Genomic DNA, 14,204 nt, shown 5'->3' with positions numbered 1-14,204 from the left:
CCTCAGGCAAAGGCTAGATTAGCGCCTCTCCAGAGGACAGAAGTTTTCCCACTGCAGACACAGCTGATTCTCACTGCCAATTGGCCTGGAGGTCAATTCCTCCCAGTGACACCTAAAACAATCAAGGCATAACTACAACAAGACTGTGCACAAAGCCCACAAGGGGGTGCACCAAGAGTGTCCACCTCAGGTAACTGGGGAGGCTGAGCCACTGGGCCCTGTAGGACACCTAGCACACAAAACCACTCTACCAACACAGGGAAGCAGACAAAATGCGAAGACAAAGAAACAGGTCACAAATGACAGAAATGGAGGACAGCAAACGACTGGATATAGAGTTCAAAACCACGGTTCTAAGATTTTTCAAGAATTTTATGGAAACCGCCGATAAATGTATTGAGATCCTTAAGAAATCTAGTGAGACCCTCGATGTTGTGATAAAGAACCAACTAGAAATTAAGCATGCACTGACTAAAATAAAGAATATTATACAGAGATCCAACAGCAGACTAGAGGATCGCAAGAATCAAGTCAAATATTTGAAATACGAAGAAGCAAAAAACACCCAACCTGAAAAACAAAAATAAAAAATAATCCAAAAATATTAAGATAGTGTAGGAGCCTCTGGGGCAACTTCAAGCAAACCAACATCTGAATTATAGGGGTGCCAGAAGAAGAGAGAGAGCAAGATATTGAAAACCTATTTAAAGAAATAATAACAGAAAACTTCCCCTACCTGGTGAAAGAAATAGACTTACAAGTCCAGGAAGCGCAGAGAACCCCAAACAAAAGGAATCCAAAGAGGACCACACCAAGACACATCATAATTAAAATGCCAAGAGCAAAAGACAAAGAGAGAATCTTAAAAGCAGCAAGAGAAAAAAAGTCAGTTACCTATAAGGGAGTACCCATACGACTGTCAGCTGATTTCTCAACAGAAACTTTGCAGGCCAGAAGGGAGTGGCAAGAAATATTCAAAGTGATGAATAGCAAGAACCTACAACCAAGATTACTTTATCCAGCAAAGCTATCATTCAGAATTGAAGGTCAGATAAAGAGCTTCACAGATAAGGAAAAGCTAAAGGAGTTCATCACCACCAAACCAGTATTATATGAAATGCTGAAAGGTATCCTTTAAGAAGAGGAAGAAGAAGAAAAAGGTAAAGATACAAATTATGAACAACAAATACACATCTATCAACAAGTGAATCTAAAAATCAAGTGAATAAATAATCTGATGAACAGAATAAACTGGTGAATATAATAGAATCAGGGGCATAGAAAGGGAGTGGACTGACTATTCTCGAGGGCGAAAGGGGTGTGGGGTGTGCAGGAAGAGACTGGACAAAAATCGGACACCTATGGATGAGGACAGTGGGGGGTGGTAAGGGCAGAGGGTGGGGTGGGAACTGGGTGGAGGGGAGCTATGGGGGGAAAAAAGAGGAACAACTGTAATAATCTGAACAATAAAGATTTAATTTAAAAAATAAATAAAAATAAAATAAACAAAACATAACAGCCATTCTATAATTGCTTGTTAGAAACTGAATGAATTAATGAATGACTGGATGAATAGAATGAATGAGATGCTAAAAAGGGCCACTATTACTCTTTTAAAAATTCTCTTCATACTGGCTCCTTCATCAAGCAGGGAGAAGTTAAAATCCCATCTAAGAAGGTGATCAAGGCCATGTTACCATCTTCCTCATCACTATTCTCCTCCCCAAACTCTGGATGTGCTCCAGGTTGTCGATGTTCCCCATAAAACCTGCTGCCCAGAACCAAGCACAGACTCCAGACAGAGTCTGATTAATAAGGCTGTTTCTGAAAGGTGCATCTCTTCCAGCCATCTGAACACTCTATCCTTTTTAACAGAGCTCAAAATTGTTGGCATACTTTTTATGGCCACATCACGCTTTTGTTTCATATGAAGATTATGCTCAGGACTATTTTTTACATTGATTGCTGCAAACACAAATATCCACCAGCTTGGTTTACACATTTTTTAATATTCTAAAATCTAAGTTCATCCCTGTGAATTTTCACAGTATTGTGTTGAGCCCAGCATTCAATCCTTTAAATTTTTATGTGAAGTAATTTTGAATCCCTGACTCTGTCATAGTCCTAAGTGCTATGACCCTCACAATTTTGCAGCATTTATGCAGCAGGCAATTGTGAATATCTACTGGGTACTACACATGATAGACATAGGGACTTCCTGAACAATACATATTTTGAAAGCATAGTAGAGAGGAGATGCTCATTGTTCTTGGCTTTGCACTCTTATACTCACATGTGAAAGAGATGAGATAGGGCGCAGATTCTCTATGAGTCAGGGTGATGGTCCCCTGCTTTCTGTTTTATGAGGACTCCTTATTACCACATAAGGCATCCCCTTGCCCATAAATTCCGCACTACAATGAATACCTCTTTCACATCCCTTTTTCAGTCATCTGCTCAACGTCTCCTTGAGAATGTCCACCATCTCCTCAAACTTACTGCTGAACCAATGCAATGGCTCACCAAACACTGTCACTTATGAAGTATTTTCAATTTGCAAAGCCCTTCAACAGCTATTATTTCATTTGAATTTCCCAACATCCTTTCAAGGAGACACCTCACTATACCTTCTCTGTTAGTATTGCACTGCTCAAGTCACTCTACTGACCAAGCCCTCCTCATCGAAAGTAAAAGCCAAAATCTACACAATGGCCTGATAGGCCTGTGACCTCTCCCCACCAACTAATCTCTGCTTAATTCACTCAACTCTACAATGGTAGCTCCTTGCCTTTCCCTCTGCCCAGATTCCATGTGGCTCACTACCATACTTCCTTCAGCTTTCTGCTCAAATGCCATCTTTGCAGTGAGGCCTTTTCTGGACATCCTTTATTTTGCTCCTACAGTAAGCATTCCCTGTCTCCATTATTCTTCTGATTTACTTTTCCACAGCACTTATCATCCCCGGGCATATATCATGTATTCACTTGTTACCTGTTAAGTGCCTATCTCCTCACATTACAGTACAAGCCCCATGAAGACAGGGATTTTTTTTTCTTCATCATAATATCTGCAGTGCCTAAAAGAGCAGTTAGCCTACAATAGGTGCTCAATTAAACATATGTTGAACATCAATAAATATAGCATAAACATAAATATAAATGTAAATATAAATGAACAAATTATTAAATTATGTGACTAGGCTGGAGTAGGAACTAGAACCCCATTCTTCTCATTTATACTTTCCTAGTTCTCTCCACTATGCCACAATAATTTTCCTAATCATTTTCAACCCAGACCCTTTGCTGCTTAGACTACTACAGGAGTTTACAAGGTCATCTCCCTGCCTTCAGTCTCCTTCATGCTGCTTCCAGATGAATTAGTGTTCTGAAAAATTACTTCCATTTCTAGAATAAAGAGTTTAGAAGTCCTGAATATCCTTCCACTGTAAACAACTAAGACTTCTTAATAAAATATAAAAATAAATATTTTGCCCTGGCTGGTATGGCTCAGTTGGTTGGAAATGGTCCCATGCACTGCAAGGTTGATGGTTCACTTCCCGATCAGAGCACGTGCCCTGGTTGCAGACTGTATCCCTCAGGGGTCATGCAGGAGGCAACTGTTCAATATTTTTCTCACATTGATGTTTCTCTCTCTTCCTCTCTCTCAAAAAATCAATGAAAACATATACTTGGGTGATGATTTAAAATAATAATAATACATCATATTAAAAAAAGAAAATCTACATCAAAATATCACGGTAAATTTTCAGAACACTGAAGACACACAAAAAATGAGAGAGAGAAAGAAGACAGCCAAAGAGAAAAGGCAAAGTAAATACAAATGAAAGACAATTAGATCGCTAAATTTTAAACAGTATAAATGGAACCAGGAAACTGGTATAATATCTTGATAAAAGAAAGCAAATAGTCTATCTAAAATTGAGTAACTACAAGTTTGGTAAAATAAAAACATTTTCGAAGAAATAAAAATTTTAAAGTATATGAGTAGAAAACATTTTAATAAAGAAAATTGAAGAAAAAATATTTCAGGTATAAGCAAACTGATCCCAGAAGGAAGATCTAAAATTCATCAGAGATGGTAGCTATTAAACCAGATATATATTAAAACAGATGTCTATCTGTGCCTCCCCCCACCTCTCTTTCATGAATCCCAATTGCTTACTATTCAACATCTAAGGCCTTCCCAACATAACTTTGCGAATTTTCTCTCTATCTTACTCTTCCCTGGGAAATGTCCCTTCCTTTCAAGTTGCTCTTCTCATAATGGCCTAAATATGTTTGCACATGACTATCTGTACTTTGGTTCATACCTTTCCCTTGCCTAATAAACTATTTCTCCTGCTTAGCTATTCATGTTTTAAGGAATCTACCTCATATATAATGTGCTTGGTAAATACTAAGCCCTTAGTATTTTCCCTTTCCTTTCCTTCATCTCTTCAAGTATATAGTCTCTGAAATAATCATTGTATAACCAAAATAAACATATATTATATGCCTACTATGAACAAAGTACGTTGCTAGACATGTAAGATTTAAAACTGACACACAATACAGAATGGTGGTTAATAACACAGACTATAAAGTCAAACTTTAATCCCTGTTCTGCCACTGAGTGATGATAGTTATTTAACTCTCTAAATCTTCATTTTCTTATACATAAAATAGAGATAATAAGAACATTTGCTTCTTGGAGCTGTTGTGAGCATTAAATAAGATAACCCTTGCAAAATGTTTTATTTCATTGGTAAAGTAAATAGATGATAGATAGATAGATAGATAGATAGATAGATAGATAGATAGATAGATAGATAGGGTTACATTACTAGGAATACTAAGGTCTCTAAGGAAAAGGACAGTACCGGGAATTATGCCTGTCAGGTGTTTCATCCCCAAGAAGTAAAGATGAAAAACCAGCTCACTCTGTCCAGAGTGTTGGCACCGCCTGTGAGAAGACTGCCCTTGGAACCCTGAGGAATTCTCCCAGCTATCCTGCTCCTTTGGCCACAGTTGCCTGAACTTGAAGCTGGCCAGAAACCTATGACTTCTGGCCTGACATATAAAAATGAATTGAGCCAATTCACATTGACTATTTCCAGAATTTGAACCAAGATTCTGCAAAGAAACTCAGAGCATTAAATAAAATAACCCTCGGCTCTGAGACATGAATCTGAAGATAATACTCAATGAGATAAAGCAGGAGTCACAGCCAGTTTAGTTTAGTTTTAAAGCTGTAAGGGGATGGGAAGTACGAGTAATCTAGCAAACTGAATGAGAAATGAATGGTGCAGATGCACTAAGCTGTGGAGAACCCTGAAGCCTTTGAAGGAAATGGAGAATCCAGACCTGCCTCAGTTCCTAGCAGCCATCTGGCTCCACCTCCAGTCCATATGTAATTGTACAATAAATCCATTTTCTTTAGTTAACTTGAGCAAGTATCTATTCCTTACTACCACAAAAGCCTAACAAAAATGTTTGGTAAGAGTCTTGGCTAATCTGCAACATCATTTCAAACAGGCTTTATCTGATTAGAGGGAAGGCTATATCCATTTTGGGGGAGGCTTGCTCTATTTGTCAATCATTGTCTCCCCTGCTAGCTATGATTCATCTTATTTCCTTGGTAATGTAATTGACTATTTCTCTGTTCAAAACTTACTCCATGTTTCATACGTTCAGAACCATCTGGGGCTCAACTACTCAAATAATGAGATCATGAATACAACTGCTTATAGCCTTTCCCTCTCCAGCTAACATATTCCCACTTCATGGTTATCTTTAGTTGTTTTACTTACTCCTCAACATGGAGATTGTACCACAGTAATGAGACAAGCAGAATGGATTACTAGAGTGTAGGTTCTGCATATCCCTTTTTTCAATACAAAGTAGCATACCTTGCTCTACTCAAACTCTTGCCCAATACTGTCCTTCCCCTTATGTCATTGATTTTTTCACTTATTTATACGTTAATTCATTTTTTAAAAATCAGCTGAGCACTTCCAATGCTTCAAGAACTACAAAGAGCCTAAATCTTGTGCAAGAGACAAACATCAAGGGGTAATTATGATATAGTATGATAAATATGTACTTGGGCAGCGGTTGGCCAACTTTTACTGTAAAGGGCCAAACAGTAAATATTTTAGGTTTTGTGGGCCACCCGGTCTCCGTTGTAACTACACAACCCTGCCACATGAAAGCAGCCAGAGACAATATGTAAACAAGTGGATTCCAATAAAAATTTATTTACAAAAACAGGTGGTAGGCTAAATTTGATCCATGGCCCATAGTTTGCCAACCACTATGCTTGGGTAAGAACATTCTTTTAGTCAACAATTATTTGTTAAACACTTCTTAGTCTATTCCTTTCGCTGCTCTAACTGGGAGGGTAAAATAGTAACCTGAACATACAAAAACCCTGTCTCTGATGGAATTTACATTCTAGTGGAGAAGATGGACAGTAAGAAAAATTTTAAAAATATATAGCACATTAGTGGAAAATTCTAAAAAGAGAAATAAAACAGGAAAGCAACCATGAAGAGTCAGAGGAGTGTGTGAAATTTTAAATGATGTCACCAGGAAAGGATTCATCAAAGGTGACTTTGAAAAAAACTGGGGAAGGAAGTGGGAAGACTAGCCATGTAGAAATTTGGAGGAAGGATGTGCCAGAGAGTAAAAAGCCACTGAAAAGCTAATGTGGTAGGAGTGTGTCTATCAAGTCAAGGGGCAGCGAGAAGGCCGGTGTGGCTGGAATGGAGCAAACAAGAAGCGTGGTAGGAGGGGAGGCCACAGAAATAACTGGTGCCAGATCAGGTAGTGCTCTGTAGGTCATAGTAAGGCTTTGTCTCTGGGTGCGCTGGGAAGCTGCTGGAGCATCCTGGGCAGAGGAATGATTGGATCTGAGTTATACTCTAAAATGATTACTCTGGCTGCTTTGCTCAAAACAGTTTGGGGGAGAAGTGCAGGAATAGATGAGAGTAAACCAGTGAGGAGGCCATTGTAATGAGACAGGTGAGAGACCAGGGGCCTGAGCAGAGTGGTGACAGCAGAGGGTGAGCAGTGATGCAAGTGAGATAGCCAATTTCTACTGGAGGACAAAAGGAATGTTATCAGGATGGAGGAAGTGACAGCCTGAGACTTAAAGGAGAAGCAGGAATCAGCCAAGTTTTCGGCCAGGGAAATCAGGTCCACAGTGGTGGGCACAGCCCCCGGGTTAGAAGTCAGAGATATACTGGGGTTCAGGAAATTAATGGATCAGCAGCTTCCTCCAAAGGTACACACAATTGAAATAAATCTTAAAGGAAAAAAAGAAGAAGGAAGGAAGAAAGGAAGGAAGAAGAGAAAAGAAAAAACCCTGATATCCAGACTCACTGTATGCTCCAACCACTCCCCAACCTACTTCTCTCGGTTAGAGAAGACCCAGCAACAAGATTTAACTTCTGTTCAGTCATTAAAGTAATATATAAACAGGGTTCCTAGAGAAAAAGAAAACGTTTCTTAGTGGCAGCTATTGTTTAGATTCCTGGGCTAAAATTCTAGGACTAGATCCCTCAGTGAAATCATCTGAGACAGTCATCTGGCCAGAGTATAAAGGCCAGCACCCCAACTACTAGGAAAGTGCCCAAGTGTCTTGAACTCGAATGTAGTTGGAGACTAGTGTCTCTCCTCAAAAGTTTCTAAGAGAAAATAATTTTAACCCAGACACACCACTTACAGCTCGCTCATAAGTCTGTCTATTTGGCCATGAAATAACCATGAAAAGGAGAAAAGCAACCTCTCCCCACTCACCTAGTTAGGAACGTTCTCTGAGCCAGGTGAACAGAGAAATTGTAGATTTCCTTCACTGTACAAGGAAATCTTTGTACCTATTGGGACCGGGAGAAATTGGCCTGTTGGGAAACAAACAGGAGATGCTTCTGTTTGCAGGCACACTTCCTGAGCTTACCTGTAAGGTGTTCCCTTACTGCTTACCCCTGGTCTCTGCCAGGTGAAGTGAGTGTGAGAAGGTAAGGCTTGTCTTTTCAGAGTTTGCACTGTTTGACGTTGGAAGAGCTGTTATGTTTTAAGGTTTCGCCTCCATTTCTTTGCTCTCTGCCCTCTTCTACCCCGTACACTTATTTTCCCCACTTTTTTTTTTTCCTGCAGGGAACTTTGAATCCCAACTTCAAAAGAAACCTACAATGAACCCTGGCTGATGTTTAACAGACCTGCCACTGCAGGTAAATGCCATTTAACAAAGAAAAATCAACCAAAAAAATGAGTTCGCGTGTCACCTCTGACACGCGTGTCATAGGTTCGCCATCACTGGTCTAGGGGGTAATAAGCAGCTACTTTGTTACCTAGTCCACTTAACTCTTGTTACTCTTCTCAGGTAGTGTATGGAGCTATTTAGGGTCAATTTTAGCAGTTATTCTGAAGGGAATTGTGTAGAGCCTATTTCACTGGGGTGGGATAGCCAGAGATATTAGGCTAAATGGGTTGTTGGATTTATTTATTTTGGATTTTATGTTGCTTTTGCTAATCATTCATTGATTCAGTCAAAAAATTTGTGTTGAATTATGTATACTCTGTGTTATCCTAAATGCTAAATGCACTGAAATAAATAACATTTCACATTTGAGACTTTTTATCATTGAGGAATGATTATTTTTTTTTACTTTAAATAATGTTTTTATTTTTCAGTTACAGTAGACATACATTATATTAGTTTCAAGTGTATACCCCAGTAATTAGACATTATATAACTTACTAAGTGATTACCACAATTAATCTAGTACCCGTCTAACACCATACATAGTTATTACAATATTGACTGTATTCCCTATATTGTACTTTACATCCCCATGACTATTCTGTAACTGCCAATTTGTACTTCTTCATCCCTTCATCTTTTTCACCCATCCCTCACCTGCCTCCTATCTAGCAACCATCAAAATGTTCTCTGTATCTATGAGTCTGTTTCAATTCTGGTTGTTTATTTTGTTTCTTAGATTCCACAAATAAGTGAAATCATATGGCATTTGTCTTTCTCTGTCTGACTTATTTTACTTAGAATAATACCCTCTAGGTCAGTGATGGCGAACCTTTTGAGCTCGGCGTGTCAGCATTTTGAAAACCCTAACTTAACTCTGGTGCCGTGTCACATATAGAAATTTTTTGATATTTGCAACCATAGTAAAACAAAGACTTATATTTTTGATATTTATTTTATATATTTAAATGCCATTTAACAAAGAAAAATCAACCAAAAAAATGAGTTCGCGTGTCACCTCTGACACGCGTGTCATAGGTTCGCCATCACTGCCCTAGGATGTGCCATAGTCGTGGTCAATGACATCTAATATGGTGGACTCTGGTCCCCCTTCCTTCCTTAGTACTTACAGACCCTCTCACAGGGCAGCCACCATGGAGAAGTAGACATCTGGCCTACGTAGGCTCCCCTGCCCACAGCCAAGTTCCTCTATCTTAGTAACGCTGTTCAACTGGCTGGGTAACATATCTATAATTTATATCTCCTCCTGACCAGTCCCAAGTCTGATAAATACTCTCCCTTTGATATGCCCATCTGGGTTACAGATGTTTGATGTTGGATTCCTCAGGCCCTCTCTTACTCTGAGCTTTTGGGAGAGGAACATCTTTGGGCTAGATTTCTGGTTTCTTGCCGGGCTGGGAAAAGGGGCATATTGAGTAGGACTTGAGGAATGAGGTGGATTGCTCATACACCAATAGTTGTACCTGCATGTTAGTGATCTATCGATAGATGTGTCCCCCACATCCAAAACACCCCCCCACATACACACACTAAACTGTGAGCTCCTGAATAGAAGTACCCTGTGCCTGGCACACTCAGTTTGCTCAATAAATATCTGGCAAAACATTTGATAAATTGGATTCCCTTCAAAGTCACAGTATAATGGAGTTATGAGCTTGACTTCTGTGATTTAATTGTAATAATAGGGATACTGCCTATGGGTAATTTCATTCATAGACAACCCATAACTGCACCAAGTTGCAGGAACAGAAAACACTGATAGAATTCCAGAAATCTATGTCTCCATGAATCGAAAGCCCTTTCCAATGATCCAAGTGCAGAAAGGCAGTCTACACTCCATATTCTGCTTTTGGTGCCTCAGCCTAGATTTCAACTTGGAAAATTTAGATATAATTACTAAACCCCTCCACTAAGTTGTTAGCACTTACTCTTTATATATATATTTAATTTGTCCCTCTGTTTAGCTTACTGTATCTGGGACAACATAGGAATAATTGTTTTTCAAAATATGGTTCTTGCCAATAAGAGTTACGAAAAACACTCAATGGTTTTAATAATAAAATTCAACACGAGGACTACAGGGCAGAGGATGGAAGAGGGAAAAGTCCTTACTGAAATAAATATAAGGGAGTTAGGAAAGAGAAAACTGCTCTGCACTATGCTCTGCCTTCAGATTTCTTCCTCCAAAAGAGGAAATTCATAGATAATTTCCCTTCTTAGTTCCTCTTAAGTATAAATGTAAAGATGTGTTTCTTACTCTGAATAAGCATGGGACACTTGAGGAAATCCTCCAATATCAAAGACAGGCAGGAATTAAGCAGGAGGATACTGCCTATGGGGAGAAAAATTGACTACAGATCAATCACATGTAGTGCACCTTAAAAAAATTCAGACTGGATCTCATTTCTAGCATTTAAAAAGGTTGCATCCTTAAAACAAAAATAGATTAATACAGAAAGTTCAAAGAATAGGAAGGTCTTAAAAATATGATTGCTGAAATAAAAACAATTCAATAGAAGAGTTGGAGGATAAACTCAAGGAACTCTCCAAAAAGGGGGGGTGGGGGGGGAGAGAACAAAATAACAAAGAGGTAGGCCATGTGAGAGAAAAAAGAGAATAAACTCAGGAGATCCATCTTCAGGAGATTCAGAGTGGAAAAGAGAACAGAAAACACTGACTTTTGAAGAATCAAAATCTATCATCTAATAGAAGTTGCCAAAGGTGAGGGACATGAGTGTTGAAACTGAGTGCTCAACAAAAGAAGAATAAAAGTCCAATCCTAAAAAAAATCGTAAGATCCCTAAAATACCAAGGCTAAGGATAAAATTCTAAACAGTTTGAACAGAAAAAATATTCCACTTTGAAAAAGACATACAATTATCGGAATAGAAGTGATAGACAATTAACAAATTTATTCACAAGTTTGAGAGATGTTTTATAACCCAAAATTTTACGAAGACAAACTATCAGTATTGTGCAAAGTCAAAATAAAAATGTTTTGCAAAATGCATTTTCAAAAAAGTCCCCTAAAACACCCATTCTTAGAAAGTTACTTAAGGATTTTTTCCAGTATATTAAGGCAGTAAATTAAGAGGTATTTGTGTCTCCAATCAAAAAAAAGAAAAAAGGCAAGCAGTAAAGAGAAATTCTGAATGACAACTATGCAGCAGACCTGAAGATAAATTGTCAAGTTTGAACAGAAAATAGAATGAACTAGAAGAGAGATCTACGTACTGTTTAAAAAAAAAGATTATATTTCTATAGATTAACTGTTATGATAAAACATGTAAAAACAATTGAGGCTATCAAAAAAGTGAAGGAAGGTAGAAAGGAAAGAGTAAAGGAAGGGAGGGAAAGAGGGAATAGACTCAAGGAGTAGAGGGAGAGTAGGAAAAAGCTTTGCCAGAAAAAGATATATAATAGAATATTTTGTTCTGCAACAAAAAAATATTTTATAGTCACAATATTATAAATATGACTAATTCAAATAAAAATAGTAAAATAACTATGTTGAAAAGACGGAGGGGAGAAGGAGGAAAAATGGAAGAGTTAGAGGCTCATCTTTACCATAAGAGCAAGTCAATGCATAATGTTTAAAACTGATGAATCAATTAATATAATATATAATACCAGAAGACATGTGTAAAATAATTTAATATGGGAGCAAGACTAGAGAGTGAAGGAAGAGTTAGGCAGGGAACTATCATTCCTGTTTACATCTTTTTATATAATTTGATAATTTTAACCATGAGTATTTATTACATTGATTTAAATATGTTTAACTATCAAAAGGTATAAATAATAGTTCGTTTTACTCCATAAATCAAGTTTTGCATGTAGAGATAAGAAGGTTTGAGACACTTTTGGATCCCCAGAGAGAAAGGGAGGAGTTACCATGGCAACTCTGTGACAGTAAGTGGAGTGTGTTAACATCCAGAGAAGTGCAGTGGCATTACCGATTTAGAGAACAAAGGGCCACATTCAGGAGAATGATGGCTGGGCACCATGAGAACTGTCTCAGTCAGGGCAGTGGGCTGTTGTAATGAACTAGAAGACGAATGAGAACAAGCCAGATTTCCTCGTCTCTTTGGATTGGCAACCACTGATATTAGTGAGGTTTAGCTTCTGCTTAAGGTTATCAATATCTATAAACCAAACCCAAACAGAATCTTTCTTATGTCAATAGTTCTGGTAATGTGATCAGTACCCTGTGCATCTTTATATAAACACAGGTTTCCCATCTGTCAGCTTGAATAATGATAATAATCACTAATGTTAGCTTAGAACTATTTTTGTACACTGACAACTTTAGAATTACCAAGCATTCCCTGTACTGTATTTCATCTGATTCACAAAACAACCCTAGGATATAGGTAATGCAAAGTACTACTGCAATCACCCCCTTTTTATAAACTTGTACAATTTACACAGCTAATCTATATTAATAAAAGCATAATATGCTAATTAAACCAGACATCCTTCTGGAGGACCTTCCAGACGAAGAGGGGCTGCAAGGGAAGCCTTGGGTCCCGGGTGCTTGACAGCGGCTGGAGGGAAGCACGGGTCCCAGGTGCCAGAGGGAAGCTGGTGCCAGCAGCTGGGGGAAGGAAGGCCTACTCTTGCATGAATTTCGTATATCGGGCCTCTAGTTAATTAATAAGGACTCTTGAATTCCACTGTGTACCCTGATTCCAAATCTTACACTCAATTCCTGACATCACATGCCTGAACTACAGGCCAACCTATGAACTGGTGTTAACTGACTGCCCACATACAGGGACACCACGAATGACTATACAAATTGTGACCAACAAACCCAAAGGCAGCCATCCAGGTATCCGGTGGGAGCTGATTTCCAATCCTCCCACCTCCCACCAACTCTACAGAGATCACGTGTGAGCCTTTTTAAAATTTGTACAAAGGTACCAGTCACAATGGGGAAGCCTTGCCCACATGCACAGATTACCAAGTTCACCACCCACCTCTCTCCTTTATTGTTTTCCTCTAACTCTCCCCAGGCCTTGCATGGACCATCAAATGGAAATCCTCTTATTTGCTTCTGTTTCACAAGGAAAGACACATCAGATCCATTCATTCATTACAACATGACATAAACAACCAGGTGTCAGCTACTGTTCTAGGCACTGGGCACAACCTGGTTAATAATGGCCCTGATTTCATGGAGTTGAAGAAAGATAAATAAATGAATGCACAAGAAAAACATGAGAAGTGATAACTGTAATAAAGAGAATTAAAATTAGTTGATGTAATAGTGACTGATCAGCTGATTTAAATTGGAGGATCAGGAAAGGCTGCTCCAGGAAGTAACATTTAAGTAGATGTTGGAATGACAAGAGAAAACCCACCAATGGGACATAAAGGAAAAGAGGATTCCAAGGACAGCTCAGGCAAAGCCCTGAGGCAAGAACAGCGAGACAGGAGAGGTCAAGCAGGCTGTGCAGTGTTGGTGGGGCAGGTGCTGAGGGAGGAAGCTGGAGGGTAGGCAGGGGCTACCTGCAGCTACCTGTGAGCCAGGCAGGGAGTCTGCATTCTATTCAAGGTACAGTTGGGGGCAGGGGGGAATGTAAGAAGGGGAATAACAGGATCTGATTCACCTTTTACTTCTGGATGCTGTGTGGAGAATGGAATTTAATGGGGCAAAATAGGAAGCTTCCAGTCCTAAAGGAGACTTGGGGTTAGGTGTAGAATGTATTGTGTTCACAAAGCAGGTGAACTGCTCAGCCTGCAGCAAAGACCAAGGATAAGAGGCCTCTTCGAGGGTTTGTGTAACTTTGCTGATTACAGAAGAGTTTAGTAATTAGGGGCACAGAGATGACTGGGACCAGGGACAGCCCTCAGAGGACTCACTGTCTAGGGAGCAGTCAGCTGTGTACGTGCTATGAAGTGGGCCTGAGGCAACT

The 14,204-nt window shown here is 39.1% G+C and overlaps 1 protein-coding gene across 1 annotated transcript in view; it reads right to left on the bottom strand.

The window, feature by feature from the left end:
- Window positions 1-14,204, bottom strand: part of PAPPA2 (pappalysin 2) — a 220,893-nt gene that overhangs the window by 180,992 nt on the left and 25,697 nt on the right. The gene's annotated exons all lie outside the window — the stretch shown is intronic.

The sequence above is a fragment of the Myotis brandtii genome, unplaced genomic scaffold (genome assembly GCF_000412655.1).
Source record: "Myotis brandtii unplaced genomic scaffold, ASM41265v1 scaffold250, whole genome shotgun sequence".
Taxonomy (NCBI): Eukaryota; Metazoa; Chordata; class Mammalia; order Chiroptera; family Vespertilionidae; genus Myotis; species Myotis brandtii.
Note: the sequence above shows the minus strand (reverse complement) of the source record. Positions and strands in the feature narration are given on the sequence as shown.